Source organism: Bombina bombina, chromosome 2 (genome assembly GCF_027579735.1).
Source record: "Bombina bombina isolate aBomBom1 chromosome 2, aBomBom1.pri, whole genome shotgun sequence".
In the NCBI taxonomy this organism is placed as follows: Eukaryota; Metazoa; Chordata; class Amphibia; order Anura; family Bombinatoridae; genus Bombina; species Bombina bombina.
The window spans coordinates 984,391,747-984,412,248 of record NC_069500.1 but is presented as its reverse complement, the minus strand read 5'-3'; the positions used below and the strand labels follow the sequence as shown (position 1 = coordinate 984,412,248).

At 38.4% G+C, this 20,502-nt stretch overlaps 1 protein-coding gene across 1 annotated transcript in view; it reads right to left on the bottom strand.

Annotated features, from left to right (window-relative positions):
- TET2 (tet methylcytosine dioxygenase 2) overlaps positions 1 to 18,405 on the bottom strand; it is a 277,826-nt gene extending 259,421 nt beyond the window's left edge. Inside the window, 1 exon segment of the mRNA XM_053703509.1 lies at positions 17,830 to 18,405. The gene's annotated coding sequence lies outside the window, so the exon portion shown is untranslated.
- Positions 18,406 to 20,502: the final 2,097 nt, after the last annotated feature.

Below are 20,502 nucleotides of genomic sequence, written 5' to 3'. Positions count from 1 at the left end.
TACACGGATGACGGGAGGGATAGGCAGGCTCATTATACAGAAGGAACCACTGCCTGAAGAACCTTTCTCCCAAAAATAGCCTCCGAAGAAGCAAAAGTGTCAAATTTGTAAAATTTGGAAAAAGTATGAAGCGAAGACCAAGTTGCAGCCTTGCAAATCTGTTCAACAGAGGCCTCATTCTTAAAGGCCCAAGTGGAAGCCACAGCTCTAGTGGAGTGAGCTGTAATTCTTTCAGGAGGCTGCTGTCCAGCAGTCTCATAGGCTAAACGTATTATGCTACGAAGCCAAAAAGAGAGAGAGGTAGCAGAAGCTTTTTGACCTCTCCTCTGTCCAGAGTAAACGACAAACAAGGAAGAAGTTTGGCGAAAATCTTTAGTTGCCTGCAAGTAGAACTTGAGGGCACGAACTACATCCAGATTGTGTAAAAGACGTTCCTTCTTTGAAGAAGGATTTGGACACAAGGATGGGACAACAATCTCTTGATTGATGTTCCTGTTAGTGACTACCTTAGGTAAGAACCCAGGTTTAGTACGCAGAACTACCTTGTCTGAGTGAAAAATCAGATAAGGGGAATCACAATGTAAGGCTGATAACTCAGAGACTCTTCGAGCCGAGGAAATAGCCATCAAAAACAGAACTTTCCAAGATAACATTTTTATATCAATGGAATGAAGGGGTTCAAACGGAACACCCTGTAAGACGTTAAGAACTAAGTTTAAACTCCATGGTGGAGCAACAGCTTTAAACACAGGCTTGATCCTAGCTAAAGCCTGACAAAAGGACTGGACGTCTGGATTTTCTGACAGACGTCTGTGTAACAAGATGGACAGAGCTGAAATCTGTCCCTTTAATGAACTAGCTGATAAACCCTTTTCTAAACCTTCTTGTAGAAAAGACAATATCCTAGCGATCCTAACCTTACTCCAGGAGTAACCTTTGGATTCGCACCAGTATAGGTATTTCCGCCATATTTTATGGTAAATCCTTCTGGTAACAGGCTTCCTAGCCTGAATCAGGGTATCAATAACCGACTCAGAAAAACCACGTTTTGATAAAATCAAGCGTTCAATTTCCAAGCAGTCAGCTTCAGAGAAGATAGATTTTGATGTTTGAATGGACCCTGTATCAGAAGGTCCTGTCTTAGAGGTAGAGACCAAGGCGGACAGGATGACATGTCCACTAGATCTGCATACCAAGTCCTGCGTGGCCAAGCAGGTGCTATTAGAATTACTGATGCTCTCTCCTGTTTGATTTTGGCAATCAATCGAGGAAGCAGCGGGAAGGGTGGAAACACATAAGCCATCCTGAAGTTCCAAGGTGCTGTCAAAGCATCTATCAGAACTGCTCCCGGATCCCTGGATCTGGACCCGTAGCGAGGAAGTTTGGCGTTCTGGCGAGACGCCATGAGATCTATCTCTGGTTTGCCCCAACGTCGAAGTATTTGGGCAAAGACCTCCGGATGAAGTTCCCACTCCCCCGGAAGAAGAGTCTGGCGACTCAAGAAATCCGCCTCCCAGTTCTCCACTCCCGGGATGTGGATTGCTGACAGGTGGCAAGAGTGAGACTCTGCCCAGCGAATTATCTTTGATACTTCCATCATTGCTAGGGAGCTTCTTGTCCCTCCCTGATGGTTGATGTAAGCTACAGTCGTGATGTTGTCCGACTGAAACCTGATGAACCCCCGAGTTATTAACTGGGGCCAAGCCAGAAGGGCATTGAGAACTGCTCTCAATTCCAGAATGTTTATTGGAAGGAGACTCTCCTCCTGATTCCATAGTCCCTGAGCCTTCAGAGAATTCCAGACAGCGCCCCAACCTAGTAGGCTGGCGTCTGTTGTTACAATTGTCCAGTCTGGCCTGCTGAATGGCATCCCCCTGGACAGGTGTGGCCGATGAAGCCACCATAGAAGAGAATTTCTGGTCTCTTGATTCAGATTCAGAGCAGGGGACAAATCTGAGTAATCCCCATTCCACTGACTTAGCATGCATAATTGCAGCGGTCTGAGGTGTAGGCGTGCAAAAGGTACTATGTCCATTGCCGCTACCATTAAGCCGATCACCTCCATGCATTGAGCTACTGACGGGTGTTGAATGGAATGAAGGACGCGGCATGCATTTTGAAGTTTTGTTAACCTGTCTTCTGTCAGGTAAATCTTCATTTCTACAGAATCTATAAGAGTCCCCAAGAATGGAACTCTTGTGAGAGGAAAGAGAGAACTCTTCTTTTCGTTCACTTTCCATCCATGCGACCTTAGAAATGCCAGAACTAACTCTGTATGAGACTTGGCAGTTTGAAAGCTTGAAGCTTGTATTAGAATGTCGTCTAGGTACGGAGCTACCGAAATCCCTCGCGGTCTTAGTACCGCTAGAAGGGCACCCAGAACCTTTGTGAAGATTCTTGGAGCCGTAGCCAATCCGAATGGAAGAGCTACAAACTGGTAGTGCCTGTCTAAGAAGGCAAACCTTAGATACCGGTGATGATCTTTGTGGATCGGTATGTGAAGGTAAGCATCCTTTAAATCCACTGTGGTCATGTACTGACCCTCTTGGATCATGGGTAAGATTGTCCGAATAGTTTCCATTTTGAACGATGGAACTCTTAGGAATTTGTTTAGAGTCTTTAAATCTAAGATTGGCCTGAAAGTTCCCTCTTTTTTGGGAACCACAAACAGGTTTGAGTAGAACCCTTGTCCTTGTTCCGACCACGGAACCGGATGGATCACTCCCATTGTTAACAGATCTTGTACGCAGCGTAGAAACGCTTCTTTCTTTATCTGGTTTGTTGACAACCTTGACAGATGAAATCTCCCTCTTGGGGGAGATAATTTGAAGTCTAGAAGGTATCCCTGAGATATGATCTCTAGTGCCCAGGGATCCTGAACATCTCTTGCCCAGGCCTGGGCGAAGAGGGAGAGTCTGCCCCCTACTAGATCCGGTCCCGGATCGGGGGCTCTCGGTTCATGCTGTCTTTGGGGCAGCAGCAGGTTTCCTGGCCTGCTTGCTTTTGTTCCAGGACTGGTTAGGCTTCCAGCCTTGCCTGTAACGAGCAACAGCTCCTTCCTGTTTTGGTGCAGTGGAGGTTGATGCTGCTCCTGTTTTGAAATTCCGAAAGGGACGAAAATTAGACTGTCTAGCCTTAGCTTTGGCCTTGTCTTGAGGTAGGGCGTGGCCCTTACCTCCCGTAATGTCAGCGATAATTTCTTTCAAACCGGGCCCGAATAAGGACTGCCCCTTGAAAGGTATATTAAGTAATTTGGACTTAGAAGTAACATCAGCTGACCAGGATTTTAGCCACAGTGCCCTGCGTGCCTGTATGGCGAATCCTGAGTTCTTAGCCGTAAGTTTGGTTAAATGTACTACGGCCTCCGAAATGAAAGAATTAGCTAGTTTAAGGACTCTAAGCCTGTCCGTAATGTCGTCTAGCGTAGAGGAACTAAGGTTCTCTTCAAGCGACTCAATCCAAAATGCTGCCGCAGCCGTAATCGGCGCGATACATGCAAGGGGTTGTAATATAAAACCTTGTTGAACAAACATTTTCTTAAGGTAACCCTCTAATTTTTTATCCATTGGATCTGAGAAAGCACAGCTATCCTCCACCGGGATAGTGGTACGCTTAGCTAAAGTAGAAACTGCTCCCTCCACCTTGGGGACCGTTTGCCATAAGTCCCGAGTGGTGGCGTCTATTGGAAACATCTTTCTAAATATTGGAGGGGGTGAGAACGGCACACCGGGTCTATCCCACTCCTTAGTAACAATTTCAGTTAGTCTCTTAGGTATAGGAAAAACGTCAGTACTCGCCGGTACCGCAAAGTATTTATCCAACCTACACAGTTTCTCTGGTATTGCAACAGTGTTACAATCGTTGAGAGCTGCTAGGACCTCCCCTAGTAGTACACGGAGGTTCTCCAATTTAAATTTAAAATTTGAAATATCTGAGTCCAATCTGTTTGGATCAGAACCGTCACCCACAGAATGAAGCTCTCCGTCCTCATGCTCTGCGAGCTGTGACGCAGTATCAGACATGGCCCTAGCATTGTCAGCGCACTCTGTTCTCACCCCAGAGTGATCACGCTTGCCTCTTAGTTCAGGTAATTTAGACAAAACTTCAGTCATAACAGTAGCCATATCTTGTAATGTTATCTGTAATGGCCGCCCAGATGTACTAGGCGCCAAAATATCACGCACCTCCCGGGCGGGAGATGCAGGTACTGTCGCGTGAGGCGAGTTAATCGGCATAACTCTCCCCTCGCTGTTTGGTGAAATTTGTTCACATTGTACAGATTGACTTTTATTTAAAGTAGCATCAATACAGTTAGTACATAAATTTCTATTGGGCTCCACCTTGGCATTGGAACAAATGACACAGATATCTTCCTCTGAGTCAGACATGTTTAACACACTAGCAAAAAAACTTACACTTGGTTATAATCTTTTTTAGCAAAAAAACGCACTGTGCCTCAAAGAGGTACTAACGATTAAATGACAGTTGAAATAATGAACTGAAAAACAGTTATTGCATCAAACTTTAAAACAACACAACTTTTAGCAAAGGTTTGTTCCCATTAGTAAAAAACAACACTAATTAAATTTGTACATAAGAAAACAAAACAACGTTTTTTATACACAGTCACTATAAGAATTCTCACAGCTCTGCTGAGAGAATTTACCTCCCTTCAAAGAAGTTTGAAGACCCCTGAGATCTGTCAAAGATGAACCGGATCATGCAGGAAATATAAAAGTAGCTGACTGGAATTTTTTGATGCGTAGCAAAGAGCGCCAAAAACGGCCCCTCCCTCTCCCACACAGCAGTGAAGAGAAACGAAACTGTCACAATTAAAGCAAAAAAACTGCCAAGTGGAAAATAATGCCCAAATATTTATTCACACAGTACCTCAGCAATGTAAACGATTCTACATTCCAGCAAAAACGTTTAACATGAGAATAGTTATTAAAAGGATTAGTGACCTTTAACACAGTAGTTCCGGTGAAATACCATCCCCAGAATACTGAAGTGTATACATACATGTCATTTTAACGGTATGGCAGGCTTTTCTCATCAATTCCATTCAGAAAATAAAAACTGCCACATACCTCAATGCAGATTCATCTGCCCGCTGTCCCCTGATCTGAAGCCTTTACCTCCCTCAGATGGTCGAGAACAGCAATATGATCTTAACGACTCCGGTTAAAATCATAGTAAAAAATCTCTGTCAGATTCTTCCTCAAACTCTGCCAGAGAAGTAATAACACGCTCCGGTGCTATTTTAAAATAACAAACTTTTGATTGAAGTCATAAAAACTAAGTATAATCACCATAGTCCTCTCACACATCCTATCTAGTCGTTGGGTGCAAGAGAATGACTGGGACTGACGTAGAGGGGAGGAGCTATATGCAGCTCTGCTGGGTGAATCCTCTTGCATTTCCTGTTGGGGAGGAGTTATATCCCAGAAGTAATGATGACCCGTGGACTGATCACACATAACAGAAGAAAAATTAACCCTTTAAGGACACAGCTTTCTGTTTGCTCAATTGTTTTATGACGGAAAAATTCCGTCATATGTCCTTAAGAGGTTAAATATTGAAAGCAGGCATTTTTCATGTGTGATTCCAGAGTTTGATACAAAACAGGAAAAGATAGCCATACAAAAAAGAAAGGTGTAAACGATGCCCCTTTTAATGTAATGAAAGAAAAAGTCCAAGCTGTATAAATTGATAAAAGAACAAATTGCTTGTTTGTGTTTTGCCTATTTGTTAATAAGTACAAATCCAATATTCATGGTTAGGAATACATTTTCACAAACATGAAAAGAAATCATTTGCTTAGGACAGGAACGCTACATATATAGAGGAAAGGGATAATTTTTAATCTTCTACTACAATTAGTTACCAGTCTGGAACTATTGGAAATCTCTAGCCTGTATACATTGATTTTACATTGTGATATCGGCAGATCCTTCCTACTTCGTTACAGACCATACAGTTCCTTTTGGATTTGGACATTACTGACAAATGATAGATATATTCAAGGAAAATAACTTAATCAGCTACACAAATAAGCAGTTTATATAAAGATAGATTAAAGATGATAGCAACGTTTTTCTGTAGCACATTCCTTATTAAAACAAGCCTTTTTCACTCCCTTCATATTTACTTAAAGATTCCCCTTAAGAAAGGGTCATGTAATGCAATTTCATCAATTGCTTCATTTTCCTCTTGTCCCTGAATGACCCTATAACACATATGCAAGCTTTATATCATGTGAATGCCAAGTACAGTGGGTTTTTTTATTATTATTATTATTTTTAAGAAGCTTGGCTAATTTATTGTATAAAAACAACACACATTTATACAGTGTTTATTGATAAACGTTTCCGGGCATTAACCATTTTCTCAGCAGCAGTTATTTTATACAATATATATATACACACACATACATATACACACATACTGGCTAAGTGTTACTTAGCAGTGAATGTTCCTGTCCTTGGTCTGCAACATTTTTGCAAGGTTTGTTTACGTATGCTTCCGCTATTGTTAATGGGAATAGGCTTGGTGTATTTGTTGCAAATCATTAAATCTTATTTTAGGTACACTATGATAAAACATTTTGCTGAGATATATAAAACATCATCCAACAGATCTTGCCAGTTTAGCAAATTTATTATAGACGGCTGATAACCGATAGGATAAACTCCTGCACTTATAAACCTCCCACAATTACAAACGACTAGCATCTGACATTTAAGAGGACTGCCTTATACCACACCTTATGACTTCTGCGCTGGTGTTTGTAAACACTGCAGCCATGTGCACGTAACCGCATGAGGAGGCATCTCACTGGCTGGGAACTCCTATTTGTGGATTCACGTCTGGCACCAACAACCATGTAGCAAATGTTTTTTCAACATGCTCAAATCGCTCTACCTGCACATCAGCTTAAAGTGGGAAACTGTTCCCTGAAAGGTAAGGAGCACATCATCTTCATAAACTGAAAGCTTTCACATCATTTTCATGTTGGTTGCAAACAGTTTTAAAATGCAGTTCTAAATCATTACCACTGTCGGACTCCGACATTAATCGTTTGTCAGCAGCACCCTTTCTTCACGTATTCAACACTTACACGATCTAGTCTGTAAATCATATCTAAGATCAGTGGAGAGTAGCTTAATTTAGTAATGACTGCATACTAGATGGAACTATATTTTATGACTGCAACCAATAGCCATTAAACATGAAAATAGAGAGGTTCAATCATTGTCTTTAACTGTATAAAATAAACAGGATTCACATAGGTATAGGAGAGAAGGGTTACCAAGATAAAATATTATTATATATTTGTAAAGCACTAACATATTCCACAGCTCTGTAGCATTAGGTGAATATAGTATAAACCAGAACAAAGTGCAAAACGGGAAACTTCCTTAGTCAGAGATCTTAACGTAAGTTAAAGAGTTACTAGTACTTGCTGAACTTAGCACATTCTGTGCAGTTTAAATTGTGATAGCGTGACAGCAGCCTTTAAAAATAAATAAACAGATTAGGTCACAAAGTAGAGAGTGGAAAAATGAGCATTACCGTCAGAAAGCATACATATTATTTGCTGGAGAATAAAACACGATTGCAGTCCTGCACACATATAGTTTACCATCAATAAGGGAATTTTAAACACATGAGAATATCAAAACAGGATATTCAAGATAAAGAAATGAGTGCTGATTGTACAACCTGCAAAAGAATGTCCCTTAATATATTTTGTGTTATTTCCTTGTGCTGTGTGGCCTCTCCCAGAAGTGTAATTATTATTCTAAAAAAATGATTTGCAGTACAATGCTACTAGGCAACAAAATGTTGAAACATAAAACATACAGCTACGACACCTCCAAAAAAGCAAAGCAGTGTGCACTCTTTCAGCCTAGTGTTAAATGTGTTTTCTATGCAGAATCAAAAAGGTTTCTATGCCCTATACCCTAACACCACAGCTAAAAATATTTATAGATCATCTCTAAACACCGTGGTTTTGTATTACAAGTAAGTACGCTTAAGAGCCACAACAGCTTAGCTTGTTTGTGAGGCTGTTCAGAGTCTATTTTTGACTCACCGTAGATGACCTCGCTCTAAGCCATGGTGCTCAATATCGTAGACAGTTATACAAAGGGCGATTGAAGATGAACTCAATAACAGCATAAGCAGGCCAGTGATATTTGTTATGCACAATGGAGAAGGTTGATTAGCGTAAACCTGTTCCATACCTGACCAAGTGAGCATTGCTGATGCTTTTTGAAACTCACCCAGAGATTGTTACGTAATTGTCCCTATGAATTCTGGGCCACCGTTTTGTAAACACTACAACCATGTGCGCATAAACCCACGTGTGTGCCGAGAGCATTGCATTAACTCTTCCTCCAAACGTTTGCCGGCTTACTATATGAAAGTCAGTAAATATAGCAACCTGCCTAAAATGCAGTAAAGTAGCAAATGCAACCTTTTCTTTACAATTAGAAATATACTAAACTGTTAAATGAAAATTATGGACAATTGTTTCATGTTTGAGAGAAAACAAAGTCATAAAATATTTTATTTTTTTTACATTTCAATTTTTCTTTGAATGCAAAACATAATGATTATATAACCTCATGACCAGATAAAACGAATAGTTTGAACGATTTCTACACATATTCATGACATCACTAATGCAATCACTGAGTCCTCAAAGACCAACACAGTAGTTTTAACTCTTATGTTGAACCAATAACAGAGCATGTTTTCTTCTACTATGAAATTAACTTCTTTTTATTGGTATAATATGTTAAAACACAGCTCCTTTCCATTTAAGCACCCTAAGGCACAGGAGTGTGCACGTCTTGAACATTATATGGAAACAATGTTAGCTAAAGTGTTACACATAAAATGGTCAGGACATGTACACACTCCTAAACCTACCACAGTATGCTCTTGTGAAAAGAGGGAATTTGGAGGTATTAGATTTTTTTATATATATATTGCATGCTTTATCTGAATCATCATAGTATTAAAGGGGCATAGAAGTGCAATAGGAAAATATTCAAATGTGTTAGATCATTTTCTTTTTGCACTATTGCATGCTTATAAATATATCCTTAACCATGCAAACAAAAAGTGAGTCGTATGTGCGTAGCAGCCATGATCAGCTATGGAGCAAAAGTGCATAGCTGTTCTGGAGCCAACATATATGCAGGGGTGGAAAAATATTATTACATTTTACAATTTAGAGGAGACAAATTACTAGTCTGAAGGGGAAAACTTACTAGTCCACTCAATGATAAAGCTAGGATAAAAAGCCATATTTATTTTACTCCACTGCAATTTCTTACTCGTCCAGGACTAGTGGAAATTTCTAGCCCTGTGAATATGCATTTACTACAAATATATTAAAGAGGCATAAATGTGCAAAAAATACATTTTCTATTATGTTATTTTATTGCACAATGGCTTGCATAAATAAGTGTTTAACCCGGCGGCAGCAATCCTGGCCCCACAATGCGAGGGGGTCCAGAGCCGTTTTAAGGGCATAGGGAGCTGGCAATAATGACACCTGCTGGCACTCAGTGCCCTGCTGTTTCTGCACAGACTGTTATTGGGTGCAGACAAGTGACTGCTGTTGCTGTGTTTGGAGCTGTAAGCGGATCCATTTACCAAGAGTGGCCAGTTACAAAGCTCCCTGAGCAGACCGTTACCACAATACCCAGTGACATCTGAGCCCAGGCCCACTGCAGAAGGTCTGCTGCTCATATTGGGGACCCAGACCTCCCGTTGACAGGAATGGCAGAGAAAGCTTCAGCTTGGTTGCCAGCACCTCAGCCAACGATGTCCTGATGTAATCCACCAGCGTCCACAGATGGACGAATCTGGCATCTGGGCTCAGACAAAGGGTCCAGGAAGTCTAGCTGGGGGAACAGTGGGAAAGGCAGGTGAGGATGGCAGACATACTGAGGGCAATAGGGGGAGCAAGGCTTTGGGTACTATGAATAGCCAGGATGGAACACTGTGGGGCAGGCAGCAAAGCTTTAGGTAATAGTGGGTATCAGTCATGGAGAACTGGAGACAAGGGTGGTAGCCAGACAGACCTTGGGATCAGAGAGCCAGCCTGGAAACAAAGAAAAGAAGCTGAGACATCTTTAAGGTTCAATGGGAAGGGAACAGGTAGATGAGTTTGGTCATCCAAGGGAATTTGCAAGAAAAGCAAATCCACAGAGGGGTTCTCCCCTGCTAGATCAGAGGCAGATGGCAGTTACCTGAGAGCTCCAGAGAAACTGTCCCGCATTCTATCTTATAAATAATCTATTAAAAATAAAATCACTCACACAACCACCTGAACCTAGAAGTCATGCGCAACTTCTGTTATATGCCGTTATATGCAGCCGTCGTGCTTGTGTTCATGTTATTTAGGCTTGGCTCAAAGGGGCCCAATAAATCTAGCTTACAGGGGGACCTAAAAATTGTTCTGCCACTGGTTTAACCCCTGTTTAACCAGTAATATGCACTGATGTAGGCTACCAATCTTTTGTTCTGCATATAAGAAAGAATTACAGGAAGCTTTATTCATTAAAGGGACATGAAACCCCAAAATTTTATTTCATGATTCAGATAGAGAATACAATTTTAAACAACTTTCTAATTTACTTCTATTATCTAAACTGTTTTATTCTCTTGGTATCATTTGTTGAAGGAGCAGCAATGCACTAATGGTTTCTAACTGAACACATGGGTGAGCCAATCACAATTGGTATATATATATATGCAGCCACCAATCAGCAGCTAGAAACTAGGTTCTCTGCTGCTCCTGAACTTGCCTAGATAAACCTTTCAGCAAAGGATAACAAGAGAAGGAAGCAAATTAAATAATAGAAGTAAATTGGAAAGTTGTTTAAAAACGTATTCTCTATCTGAATCATTAAAGAAAAAATGTGTGCTTCATGTCCCTTTAAACATATGTTTCTGACAGTCAACAACTGGACATGAAATTGTTTTTATACATTATTCTACTACCAAAAAAAAAGGTTATATCATATCCTTACATAGCAGTAGTTTCCAAAGTTTGTACATAGTTTTTACCTTGCTGTTCTAGATTAACAAATCTTTCAAAACAAATTAAAATAGACACTGCCATGCTTCTACAATTCTTTAAGAATTAAAAATAATTTTACTCAAGCCAAAACTACGTATGACTCAATCATTTCTTTGGCAGCTGGAATTTTTTGTTGTTGATGGCTGTAGTTTGCAGACCATTTTGCTTATTCTAAATGCTGCCAAATATAACCAAGGTAACCAGTTAGACAGGGAGCCTGCACATTTAGGTTACCACAACAATTTTGCTCTTTTAAGAGACATAAGACAATATTTCCAAGGCATTAACTGCTCATTGGTTGAGGGACCAGTTGAAGAGAATAAAAGTCTATTGATTACATAAGCTGGCTATGCAAGTACAAGCACCTATCCCCATTAGTATGTTCTGAACACAATATAAACACATGTTTAACATATATATTTAATCTGAGGGAATCTTATTAAAACAAAGTAGTGCCATTGGTATAGTAAGCTCACATGTCAGTGGAATCCCTCACATAAGGCTCGATTTATCAAGCCCTTCGCCTCCCTATGACTGCAGGTTCTCACAACCTGCAGTCACGATTTATCAAGCAACGGTCATCAAATTGCTGCTTCCTAGACTCTTCTCCACCTCTTAGGTGGAGAATTTTTCAATCTCCCCGGGGTTGTCCGACCAGGGAGATTGACAACTCCTGCCAAGGCATGATAGGCTGTGTGCGGGCAGGGGGCGGGATTGCACGCGAGTGCAAAATAGCGCTCGTATGCAATCTTAAATTCCGGCAGCGGATTTCTGCCTGCCAGAGGCAAGCTAGGGCACACGGGCGAATATGTACGCCCCTGTCCACCACAGCTTGATACATCAAGCCTATATAATCGCATATTTGTCACCAGTGGTTTTAGTATATTATCCGGAAATGTCAATATGTGTTGTGTACTAGTAATTCACTAATGCTTGCCTCATGTATGTGAGTGTATGACATTACAACCTGCTGGGGCACAAAGTGACACTAATTTTGCATGTGTAGATATAGATTAGCATTCTAAAGAGTTTTTATTTTCAATAATAATTACACTTGAAAAAAAGTTAAACCCGTTATAATCCCAAATATGTTTAATTTGTAGAGAGTTTTAAAAAATATACATGCTGTCAATCATAGATACACCTGTATACATCCAAATAAAGTGACAAAAAATAATACACAGATTTCCACACAATATACTAGTATAGGGAGCCACCACACAGAATAGTAGAAATGTTAGCAGCCAGGACATATCTAGTAATTGACTGTGGCGTCCTGTCTTCCACTGTAAAACTATAATGTTGCTGTTTCCTGCCTTAACCAATTTGTTTGGATGTGCAAATGTCTTATACAATGAACTATATGGTCTCATTTTACTTACAAAGCAGAGTTTTCTTTGCCTTTTTGTTTACTATAAACTTACATTGAATCTGGATATATTTTATTACACGGTTACATACCTCATGCACCAATATCAATATACATGCATGTTTGTAAATGCATTAAAAAGGCGTTGAATGACTAAAGAAATGTTTTTTCAGACATTTTTCTAGGCCCATTGCTTTCTTGAACAAGAAGGCAAATCAGAGGTAACATGTGGCCAGGTTCCTTACATATGTATAACTAAACTCCTTGAAGATGAAAGCGGATGGACTCTACTAACTAACTTTGCAATGCATTCTGGGCTAATCTAAGCCCTAGCTTTTAGGTTCCCTGAAAAAAAGTGACTCTGGCATGTGCAACTTCCATGAGAAGCTAAAAAGTTTCATTTATGAACCAATTTTCATTGTTTCTTAAATAGTGTTCCCTAAAAGAAACTAAAGAACACAGCAGCAAACTTATCTAAGAAAAAGAGTTGATCTTTTTACCTCAAAACTAATACATGGTATTGTAGAACACGTACATTCTATTTTTTCCCCTTCTATAAAAGCAAATCAGTTATGGGTACTGGAAAATGGCAATGAATCACCCCAGTCCATTTTATTGGGCTTCTGACATCAATCTCTCTTACAACTCTTCTTTCTCGCCATGTTTAAACTGGAGCATTTTATTTATTTCCATTTGTTATGGATCAATTGTAAAATGTATTGCTGGGTCTGTGTATATGTATGGTTTGTGGTACTTACCATGATAATGAATTGTTTATTAGTTGTTTGCATTTATATATTAGTATATTAAAATCCAGAAAAATAGAATTTAACTTTAAAAAAAAATCTACTGGCCCTTTTAGTTAAAGGGACACTGAACCCAATTTTTTTATGTACAATTGTAAGCAACTTTCTAATTTACTCCTTTTATCAATTTTTCTTTGTTCTGTTGCTATCTTTATTTTAAAAGCAGGAATGTAAATCTTAGCAGCCAGCCCATTTTTGGTTCAGCACCATGAATAGCGCTTGCTTATTGGAGGCTTACATTTACCCACCAATAAGCAAGCATAACCCAGGTTCTCAAACAAAAATGGGCCGGCTCCTATGCATCACATTCCTGCTTTTTAAATATTGATAACAAGAGAACGAAGAAAAATTGATAATAGGAGTAAATTAGAAAGTTTCTTAAAATTGTATGCTCTATCTGAATTATGGAAGAAAACATTTGGGTTTAGTGTCCCTTTAACAAATGCAATGTAACTCCTAATTTGGAAAGGTTAGATACACATGCATTACACCATACCCTTGCACATAAAAAGCAGACCTCACAGATATCTGAAAAATCTCATTAAGGTAATAAAATGTAATTTTATAATTATATACAACCAATAAATATGGTCATGTGCCACATCTTGGACTATAAAATGCCACAAACGTGGCAGCTACACTGTATATACCCCCTGGTATTTATATATTGGGCATGGTATTAAAACAAACTGGAATGTTGTGATACAAAATTCAGAGCTCTCGAAACAATGTTAACCTGCAACTGTGTTTCAGTATCACCCTAAGCTGCATTTTTAAATTATTTATTATGAATATTCCAATCCTATGTATTTCCACAAAAATCTACTGGTTATGTGCTTCCCATGTGATTATAGACCAAAATAGGAAATTATAATATTGTATAGCTAACAAAATAATTTGTGGTCATGTTCTGCAGAGTCGTTTCCAAGGATAACCACTTGCATTCCTAGAAACTTGGCAAATCTTTCCTAGCAATGTCAGTAGTAAAACAGACTAGTTGCATGGCAACTTTGCCTACATTCACCCACGTGTAATTATTTTGTAGCTGCAGAGTTAGCTGTGGTTGGTAATAATTCTATATACTATGCATCACATTTTCACACAATGTTTTTTGTTTTTTATTTTGTTTTTAAACCTGAATCTATAAAGATGCTTATCAATTACTTGGACAGAACTGTTTAACCCTTTGAGTGCCAAGCACTTTCCCACCTGGGTGCTAAGGTTTTCTTAAAGAGTTTTTTATTTAATATTTTTAAAAATATTTTTTTTTACTTTTTATTTTATTTATTTCAGATCCCCAAGACTTACACTGTTGGAAAGGTTAGACGATTACCTTTCCAACGGTGGGTCTTGGGGGTCTGTAGCTGCTTAGATGCCTGAGATGCAGGCTTCTAAACAGCAAGCCCCCTGCTCCTATATTTAACATTGTTAATGTTAAATAAAGTTGCGCGCTAACATCATCACGTTTATTGCGCGTGACATCAACACGCAAAACGGAAGCCCCGGCAATGCCTTTCATTATGCAGCACCGATCGCCGGGGTAGGAGCGGGTGGGAGCCCCCAGATCTCCCTCATGTTGGGAGAGTGCTAGTGACGGCTCTGAGCCGTCATTAGCACCAGAGTGGGAAACTCTGTGACGGGTCAGAGCCGTCATTAGCACTCAAGGGGTTAATATAAAAGTATATGAAGTTCGAAGCTAGACAATGTTATTTTAGTTTAAGGCCAAATAATTTGTATCTAACAATTACTAGCTGCCTTACGTACACATCTGTACAATGCATCTGTTACCTAATACAACCCCACTGCTGACACACAATATTGAAACTCTTTCCGTCATAAAATGTTCTGTGCCTGTGCATGTTCTGTGTTCTTTAAACTATATTGACAGGCCAGAGTCAAGACATGACCACTGTATCAAAACAAATCCAGTGTCCTGGATACATGCCAAACACCATCATAACTATGTGCAATAGTTCAACTTCATATAAAGGGCAGCACTCAGTTGGTATCAACATCTGGCACATTGGTACAAATCAAAATCACAGTGACAGTGCATTGTCAGCGATACATGTAACCCCTTTAATGAGGGGATCAGTGCCAAACACCTCACAGTAGCATCCACTCCAGAAATGTATAGTACCCAGCTTCAAGATGAAGCTACAAAGTCTGCTAATATGAGGTTTTCCTTTAGCTGTCTGACTCATATAAACAATACTTCACATATTTATTTTCCATTCATGGTTAACATACGATAATAAGCTAACTGAATATTCACTCATTAGCAAATACAGTCACACTAACTTTATAGTGCACAACACATGACACATCAACTGGTCCAGTCTCAGAAAAGGGAGATATATTTTACTAAACAAACGCTCACATTAACACTTTCAAAGACAGTATAAACAAATGCCTACCTAACCATTAGTGATTCCAATTTTAATCAATGATAGTGCTTTCCACACCTTTCTTTTGTATCCCAATGGATCACCTCAAGCTACCACTTCCCACAAAGTTGCTATATTTCATTCAAAACAGAAGTACATCTATATAATTAATTGGCCACTTTTATCCCCTGAGTTGTTAGCACTAAATTAAAGTATTATCTTTGGTACAAGTGTAAATACACATCTAAATCCACATCCCCTTCCCCTAATTTACAATTACAGGCAATCATTAAAACGTAAATAGACTATCCATTATCATGGGACAAGGGACAAGTCTCTAAATTGCCTGTAAGAGGAAAAACTACTGGGACAGATGTGAAAACTGGCCCAGCTTGTTTACAGTTCACCCAAATACTACCATCATGTTTTACAAATCATAGCAACATAAAATCTACTAACAGATCAAAGTCACTTGTCCAGTCAAATTAGCAATACTATTTAAGGGAGATCACAGCTTATTTATTGGTAACTTATTAGAGATTGAAGTTTGAATCCAGTAGTATTGGCAGCCTACCCATATTAAACAGGGGGTAGGCAGATATCCATTAGATAAACACACATCCCCATATTTTCACCGACTTTATGATTTAATAAGGCATTAAAGGGACACTGAACCCACATTTTTTCTTTTGTGATTCAGATAGAGCTTGCAATTTTAAGCAACTTTCTAATGTACTCCTATTCTCAAATTTTCTTTATCATCTTGCTATCTTAATTTGAAAAAGAAGGCATCTAAGCTTTTTTTTTATCAGAACTCTGGACAGCACTTTTTTATTGGTGGATGAATTTATCCACCAATCAGTAAGGACAACCTAGGTTGTTCACCAAAAATGGGCCGGCATCTAAACTTACATTCTTGCATTTGAAATAAAGATACCAAGAGAATGAAGAAAATTTGATCATAGGAGTAAATCAGAAAGTTGCTTAAAAGGTTGTTCACCAAAAATGGGCCGGCATCTAAACTTACATTCTTGCATTTGAAATAAAGATACCAAGAGAATGAAGAAAATTTGATCATAGGAGTAAATTAGAAAGTTGCTTAAAATGTCATGCTCTATCTGAATCATGAAAGAAAATATTTGGGTTCAGTGTCCCTTTAACTTCACATGCAAATGAGAGCAATCATATGCAAACTCAATACCTATTTAGTTTAAATGGGTTATTGTTGACAATCACAATAAAAAGGGGTTTGATAACTTCAGGAAGTTTATTTGTAAATATGAATAACATTGTGTTCATTAAAATGAATGCAAAAAAAAAGGATCCATTAAATTATATATATATATATATATATATATATATATATATATATATATATATATATATATATATATATAGTTATTGTTTATTTTGATTAGGTTTCATCTCCTTCAGGGCTCCTGACCTTGCAATCTCCATACCATCCATCTCCTTATGACTGTCCCTTTGACTGCGCCTGCCTTTGTGTCTGCTTGTCACTCACCGGCTATCCAAATGAAAGCTGATTCACTAGCAACACAAAAGGCAGAGACTAGTCCTAAAAAATGTTCAAAGTACATTCAAAAGACACATGTCCTGTAATTAAAATGGGGACAAAGAAAATCACCAATGTATCTGTTTACTTCTACATGTATTTTATTGTATACATTTACTGATATCTTAAATGAACAACATGTTATTTTTTTAACAATATTAATAAGTAACTCCTTATGTGGGGAAAAAAAATCTTCCTGAAATCATTAAGACACCGTTAAAAACAAATGCAACTACTTATGGACTCTAAATAAAAACGGAGTATTCAGACAGGATTTATTTTAGAGCAGGAACCATTCAAAGAAACACTTCAGCAGTGTACAAGTTCTACAAATGAAATAAAAAATAATAATAGGTACAATGCACTCACGCTGTTACCTTAGTGCATCCCTCAGATACAGAGGGGAAAAAAAGGGAACAATTATTTTATTATTTTAAAAACTATATTTGTCAGCCATGTTGGAGAAGGATCATATTTTCTCTTCTTCTTACACATTACATCAACAGATTTGCTTCAAAGAGCATTCAAAGTGTGAAAAAGAAACAGAGAAACAGGGAAGAATATGTGGGCATAAATATAGCAACTCTAACCTCTGTAATGTCCCTCAGCCTTGCAGAAATCCAGCAAGCACAGCCTTGTCTCCTTTCTAACAAATCCTAAAGGGCAGCCATCTTGCTTCCTTCTGCTCCTCTACGAAAGCAGACTAGCCTCCACATCAATATTCATAGGGCAGTTTGACGTCTGTTCTCATCACTTGACGAAGCCCCGGTGTTGCTGTTCGCTGTTCCAAAGGGTAGACGTGACTGGCATGTGAACCAACCCCAAAGCTGTGCCTGCTGACAAGGAGCTCTGCCTGCCTACTAGCTTGGGCAATGTAAATCAGTTCCCTACTCAGGGCTTCCCACATAAAGCTTCACATTTTTTTAGGGCTGTACAATAGTAAACTGAAGCCTGGGCTGCCCTGAAGCTGTGGAGTGGATCACACTAGTAACCTGACTTCCTCCTCTTCCCTTTAACTGCAGTACTCTTCACAGACACAGCCTCCAGCTACAGAACAGCAAGTCATTTTCTACCATGCAGAGGGGGAAGGAATTTGCAAACTAGATTAGATAGCTGCTTCAGTTCTCAGCACAGCCTTAAAGATCAGATTACAGTACAGTAGGTTTTTCTCTGTTTCCTTCTTTCCATTTCCCCCTTGAGCACCCCTTCTTGCATAAACATTTCAACATTTCCTTCCCATACCCAGCCCAATTTTTTAAACGAAGGTCAGTCTTAAATACGTCAAAATACCACAAGCTGGCCGAGCCCTCTCTCTGCACTGTGGTGATTAGACTGAGAACCTTTAAAGCCCTTTCCTACTCAGCACTTTTCTCTCAATCAAGTCGGGCCAAGGACAACCTCTTGTTTACCCTGGCCATGTGAGTAAAAAAAAAAAAAAAAACCGACACATGCTCTGCTAACATTGTAATAACCACTCCAGTGACGGCAAAGTGCGTTACCCTTAGAAATATTTCACTATCAATACAGAATTAAAACTTACTGCAGAACAGGATCTCTTGCTTTCAACAACCCCTGAATCAGCATTCTTCTTGTATTATGAATCCATTTTTTTTTTAAATCCTTAAAAAGCATCATATATGTAAATATTAAAACTTTTCCATTTTAGATTAAATAATTTACTAATGCAAAAATAAAATGCTGTAATGTGCTCTCTTAATAGGACACTGAACACAATTTTTTTTTCATGATTCAGATAGAGCATGCAATTTTAAGCAACTTTCTAATTTACTCCTATTATCAATTTTTCTTCGTTCTCTTGCTATCTTTATTTGAAAATCATGAATGTAAATCTTAGGAGCCAGCCCATTTTAGGTTCAGCACCATGGATAACACTTGATTATTGGAGGCTGATATTTACCCAGCAATAAGCAAGCATAACCCAGGTTCTCAACCAAAAATGGACCGGCTCCTATGCATCACATTCCTGCTTTTTAAATAAAGATAGCAAGAGAACGAAGAAAAATTGATAATAGGAGTAAATTAGAAAGTTGCTTAAAATTGCATGCTCTATCTGAATCATGAACAAAAATTTGAGTTTAGTGTCCCTTTAAGTAAACGGTTAACCCCTGCAAAGGTTTAAACACATACCTATAGTCTCATTTTGAAGTTGTACTTTTTTTCTTCTGCTTCTTAGCAGGATACAGTCAGTGACCCAATCTGGAGTGGCATACCCACGTAGCTGCCAATCACCGGCTGTGTCCTGTTCAGCACAGGCTTGGCAGTGTAGTCGCTAAGAGGACTTTATCCCTTTCTTGGGGGTTAAATACATAGACCTATATTACAAGTGGCGCGCTATTGATAGCGCAGGGTGCTCTATCATTATCGCCGGCCCATGCGATGAATAGTGCAACAATCTGGTATTTCAAATCTATGGTTAAAAAGAATTACCAGAGAATAATTTTAGTATGGCAGACATCTCTTGCGCACCCTATACTTACAATAGATAGTGCAGCTGCAAATTATAAATTGTGAGTTACATGTTGCGCTCAAGCACAGCTCATGTCGCTACAAAAGCACTACTGGAGAACTGAAGTAAAGTGTTAGGGCTAGAATTAAAGTATACACAAATACATGTCAAACTTATGAAAATAAAAGTATTACATTATATATATATATATATATATATATATATATATATATATATATATATATATATATATATATATACACACACATACATATATACACACATACATACATACACACACACAGTATATATTAAAATTAACATTTTCATTATAGAAATTAATATATAAAAAGTGTTTTAAAGTGATATAGTATATGACAGGGTGTTAGACTGGGAAGGGTTCACAAATTGTATATGTGTGTGCATTTGTATGTGTGCATGTATATGTTTATGTATGTGTGCATGTACATATGTACACATAACCCTGTCATATACCAAATCACTTTAAAACAATGTTAACATCACTTTTTTTTTTTTATAAATGCTTTATTCAATGAACAATTGCAATATTACATCAAAAATAAAATACAATAACATATTTGTTTCATATGATACAGTTACACATAAAATCTGCAAAATCACATTTTAAAGAGAATAAAGTAACTGAGGTTATAATATGTTTGTTCATTGTTATATATCAAGATTTGTGCTGTTTACACTTCAAATCTGTAGCTGAAACAGTTGAAACAATGCATTTAATTAACACAGAGATTTTGAAATATGAGTCAAAAAAAAA